At 44.3% G+C, this 5,626-nt stretch overlaps 1 long non-coding RNA gene across 1 annotated transcript; it reads right to left on the minus strand.

The window, feature by feature from the left end:
* Positions 1-291: 291 nt before the first annotated feature.
* Positions 292-3,428, minus strand: LOC146209765 (uncharacterized). The gene is made up of 3 exons (XR_014703475.1): positions 3,195-3,428; positions 1,214-1,385; positions 292-749 (listed from the first exon to the last, which is right to left on the minus strand). It is a non-coding gene; the product is annotated as an uncharacterized LOC146209765 (long non-coding RNA).
* Between the last annotated feature and the right edge of the window lie 2,198 nt (positions 3,429-5,626).

Genomic DNA, 5,626 nt, shown 5'->3' on the forward strand with positions numbered 1-5,626 from the left:
GAACCTTGAAACAAAGCAGTATTTTCTCCCAACCAATGTGGTAAACCTAATCTCAGAAGAATTAAAATTATTACATCATTTCAAACTTGGCTAGCAAATTACAGCATTTTTTTAAAACCACTATTAAACTGCATTACCCACCTTCAGAAGCCTGTAGGATAAGACAATGCGGCAAATATTTCTTTTGAAGCAGTCTCAGATTATATATTCCAGAGATTAGGAACATGTTAGGTACTAGCATGAATGAGCAGGTTGAGAGACCCCTTTCCAGCAAATGCTAAACCCCACCAAGCTGCCTGCAAGAGCCATCTGATAAAGCACTGCTGGTCCACTACAGCAGAGTGCTTAGTCAAATGGCACACTGCACCAATCTTGACATTACCAGTGCTTCATCAGGTGACTCTTGTATGCAATACGACGTGGTAAGCATGTGATGGCAGCAGTCTCTTAAAAGTGCTTTTGATTGTACTTACAGTACAAATAATCCTTTCACAGCAAAGAATTCACAGTTGTGATGAAAACTTGTGTAGTATTTCTATTTGAATTATGAATCACTAATACATATTACAAGTTAGACTGTAAGCCATTTTAGAAACAAAGAAAATTCGCTAATAATGTCGGTTTCAAGTAGGCTTCCTGAATATTCAAATGACAAAGAGAAAACTTACAAATGATACGAACAACATCCAGAGCTCCCGGCTGGTTCCCAATGTTTGCCAAGAGTTGCAGAATGCATACTGTCTGTACATCTACAATAGAAATAAGCAACACAACAATGGTGTACCTCCTTGCAGGTAAAAAGAGACAGCCGAGTTTTGAGGCGATAATTTATTGTCTAATTTAGGAAGGCAAATAAATAAAATTGAAAACATGTAGAGGCACGCAAACTGAAAGCCAAACATCTTACAGCAAAGCTTGTGAAGATTTGAATCAGGTATCACCTAATTCTCTGCTACTAGTTGAACAGATTCGAAAAGGCTGCACCATTACAATGGAGAAGAACAATAGGTAATTTAAATTTAGCTAATGCAAAAATTGTTACATATGAAGAAACGCACAGACTAGTTATGGTTTTATTATTATTTCTGATGCTCAGCCATGTTTTTAGTATATCTATAAGGCAATGCAAAATGACAAAAATGTAGGCATTTAGCGAAAAACTGCCAACTAGATAGCACATGCAGCAAACAGAAGGAAACAGCTTAATACTTACGCTTCTTTCTCCTTTCACGTGTTCCCCCAGAACATACTTCGAGCACCCGGGCAATGTCCTTTTTTCTTGCACGAATGGTGTCCTTCAAAACCAAGACAAGTGTCTTGTTAAGGCCAATTTCAACTGCCTCTTTGCCGTCCTTCTTGATCAGCATGTTGACGTCATGTAAGAACTGCAAGTTTGTGTGAATGGTAGCCATAAAGAATTCATTTTACTCAATGTTTTAAGTAACTGAATATTAAAAATCATTGTACAAAAGCTAAGGCAATTGATGCCTTTGTACATATCTGAAAAAAAAAAAAAACTGGCATTAGCAAACAGCAAATACAAATATTTACTAAGGTTAGAAAACTGCAAAAACCATCAGTATTTTGCCACTCATCACCAAACTGCAAGCAATAATAAGGAAAGTCTAATATAAAAAATAACAAAGCAAAAATTATGATCCTCCTCCCCTCAACTTGGCACACGGCTGAATGGCAATAAAATATGTAATATATCTCTAAACTAAGGGTCCCCGCTCAGCTTTAAAAAGTAGGCTTCAATTCTTAGAGGCAATCTACAGACATGCATCGTTAGCATATGAAAGTCAAATTGTTTTCTGGACCCTTTAAATCAGTAAACTGCTTTCAACACATACATTACAATTCTTTTAATAACAGTAAGTCACAAATTTGCCTGCAATATGCGCACTGTGATGAGCAAAGCAGGTAAACATATGCGACTAAGGCTATGATAACCGCTTCATATGTACATTTAAGCAAAAGACAAAAAAAAAAGTAAACATCTGGTCAGAATCAAACTCTGTAATAGCAACATCCGGTACAATATTTGGCCACCGAATTCAAGCTGTCGACCTCTACTTGAATGCTGAGGCATCAGGCATCGAATATCCATTTATTCTAGTCTAAAGACACTACAAAAATCAAGTAATGCGGTCAAACAGTTAGTTATGTTGAAATGTGACCACAAAAATAATGAAAACTGGATGGTTTGAACCACATCAGCTGACTTAGCACGTGTACAAATGCCTTAATTGAAGTCTTGCTGAAAATAAAATACGTACCTAAATGACTCTTCGAGAGCGAAAGTAAACGCTATAACAAAAGCAGCATGGTAAAAAAGCAACTTCACACTCCGTGCAACCGCAAAATATGGTCCCCGTAAAATGAAAAATGCTCCCATTGTGATTAAAAAAGGCAAATCCAGACGCGGGGAAGTTAACATAGGCTGATGATAGCGGCATATAGTTTACGCAGTTTGGAATAAACTATTATGCAACCAGGCCGGCCGACCAGCGCACTTCGATGCCGAGAGCACGAGCGCAGAGGCGTGCCGCGCTGAACGGCCGCCGAGAACGAACATAGCCTCCTCGAACAAAAAGTTAAAACAGAACAGCTGCGGGAGGACGCTCCCCGAGCAGCAGGACGGCGCGCGCCTATGCTCCGAGTAAATAAAAAAAAAAGGGGGGGGGGGGGGGGGTGCAGCGCTCCGAGTGAAAGAAGATGAAGCATGAAGGAGGTTTCAGGAGAGCGAGCGCGAAGTGTAAGAGATAAGGGAGGAGGGGGGAGTCGAAAGTGCTAGGAGAATTAAGGTAGGTAGTACGCCAACATGACCTTGCCGCACGAATGGAAACGGTAGAACAAAACCGAGTCGTTGCGAACTGAGCGCAAGTATCAAACTGTCAAGAAACGAAAATCGTTTCGTGAACCTCCTGCGCGTACAAAATGCAAGGAAACGTAGCACATACATTATTTCTGTTCAAGAAAGTTGAGACATGTTCTTGCGCGAAATCTGCGTAACTCGCCGCGACATCTACCACATGTGCGATGTCATTTTGGCAGCCGGTTGAAAGCAAGCGCGTGTCCCACGTTTTCATTTCAGCACATTCTGGAGCGTTCCGGCACAAAAAGACACAGAATGCAGCAACCCGGTAGGACACTGTTCCCACAAAGCGCAATATACGTGAGAATAGTCTTACCTTTACAGACGATTGCGTCAGCCGCGCAGTACGCTGTCCGCCTTCGTATCACCGGCACCGAACCAGCCAGTGCGATTTCAGCGCGAGTGCAATGTAGTCGGCGCATATACCTCTTAGTCACGCAGAAGAAAAAATCGTCCATGCCTTCTTTCGAACATCTCAAACATAAAGCGGTGCAGCAGTCCTTCGGCCTGAACAAAGCAAAAAGAAGCCCGGACACTTGCCGACACGACAAATGCCCGTTTGCGTTAAACTCCACATGTAGAAGGCACTTCACAAGCGTACACACTTCTGTAACACATATGCATGGGAAATGCAACACATTTCACGAGGGTAAACAATCGAAGAAGCACATTCAGCATTCGCCGAAACGTGGTCGAAACGCACTCCACAATGCTAACGGCCATATTGTGAAATTTGAAAAAGCGTTCGTAGCTACCGGCGGCCTCCTGGCGGTGAAATTTTGTTTTAGTTTCTGTTTCATTTTTAGAAAGCACTCGTGTGTAATTTTAATTTTAGCGTTACTTTTGGTGCTTTATTTAGGTGTTGGGTTATATTAGCAGCGCCGCTTGTGTATAAAAGGCTACGAAGTTACGCAGCCATATACCCCCAGCATGTTAGGTGATATTGCTTGCCCGTATTACCCTAAGGCATATTCTCCAACCAAAGCATCCATTTGGCATGCAAGAGGTGATTTCCAGTGGCACGAACACCCTAGACTCAGGGTGTAAGGGTGTTTTGAATTAGACAAATGCCCAAAAAGGTGTTTTTGTTTTTACAGTGTAGGCCGAGGCTTACCACATGGGAATAAAAGGCGTGAATAAACATTTTTGCTGCCCCTTGAAGCTATTTAGGGATCCAAGCAGTTAGGTTTCTTCAAACGCCCACTGAAAAACAATTCTAGAGGGCGCTCTGGACCACTAACGTGAGATGAGGCAAAAGCCATTAAAGCGTGGTGGATCGCAGCCCTCCACAACCGCACCGCTATCTTCTTCTCTTCTTTCACTCCCACCTTCCTCCCTTCCTTCATGGCATGGTGCATGTGTCCGCGGAGAATTGTGGCAGATACTGCTCCTTTGACGGATCATGCTCCCGCAGTCGACAAAGGTAGAGCCGCGATCAGAAAACATCTAGATGCAGGACATCAACTCCCGTAGACAAGGGCGCCGATGCGAGCGGTCAGGAAGGACGGCCGTGTGCTACGTGAGCTCCGCTGAATTTATGATCCTTTCCCGAAGAAGAATTTCCGAAACGCTTCACAAGCATCGGGGCTTGTTCCCAGTCACTTCCAGAACAACAAGGAGACCACCGTTTCTCAGGTGGAACCATTTTTTTTTAAATGCAACGAGGATTTCAAGTCCAAGCGGATCGAGTGAGTAGCTAAGCCTAACAGATAGGCCATGACTCAGCTGCCCGCTGCGGCTCTGCGGCCAAAATCTGCCGCAAAACATGACGACTTTGACGGAGTACGGCCCGGTTGGAAGGCGTATACTCTCCATTCCTCAGGCGAAAACGCCAATTGCGACCAAGTTGCGGAAGCCAATATCCAAAGCAAGATAGAGGATTGGGAACGCGCATCAGTCCGTAACAACCACTAGGTACGGCAGAAAGATCAAACGCCAAACGTCCATCTCACCGCCACAGCTGATACGCTGCTACAGCAGACGCCACGCACGCAAATCAAGGGTTGAAAGCCTCCTCCGCAGCCGCGTCTCGACAATCATATAGCAGTCGTCATAGTCAACCCTAAAGAAACGCTGGATCTCAGCAATTCAGGTGAAGCAACACGGTCGGAAGTTCCTTGCACATGGGAGCAGCCATTAACAACAGATCAGCAGCGCTCAGTGTTTGGCCCATTTGGTAACGAAACAGCATCGGCGTCGGCATGCGAGACACCGAAATGATCAGAAAGATACTCGCAATTCAAGAACTTAAGCAAGGGGACACAGCACACGCAGTGTACTTCTTCCTCCTCCACTTTCACGACACATGTTAAAGAGTAATACAGGTGAACCCTAGGGTTTCCAACGAAGACATCGCGAAGGTGCTTCGTTCCCCAGACGCACACGTTGTGAGCGTAAGAAAATTAAGTTCCTCCAACATAGCGGCCGTCATATTCGAAGACAGAAAGGTCCCTTTTCACGTCTTTTACTACGATGAGGCGCTTCCCGCACCCCTGTACAAGACAACGTCGTCAGTCTGTATACTGTACGGGAAAATTGGACACTGAACGGATGTCTACCCTTGCCCGGCGCAGTCACGATGTCCGCAGTGCGGTCAGGACTATATTCAAGAAGCCCATAACTCTGCGAAGGCACACATCTCATGGGGTCGAATCAATGCAAGTATAGCTACCGAACATCACAACCAACCAAGTTCAAGACTGGTCAAGACAGTCACCAGTTCGAGGCCAAGTATTTAGACCGGTCCAG

Source organism: Amblyomma maculatum, chromosome 1 (genome assembly GCF_055883805.1).
Source record: "Amblyomma maculatum isolate TAMU_Amacu chromosome 1, ASM5588380v1, whole genome shotgun sequence".
Taxonomy (NCBI): domain Eukaryota; kingdom Metazoa; phylum Arthropoda; class Arachnida; order Ixodida; family Ixodidae; genus Amblyomma; species Amblyomma maculatum.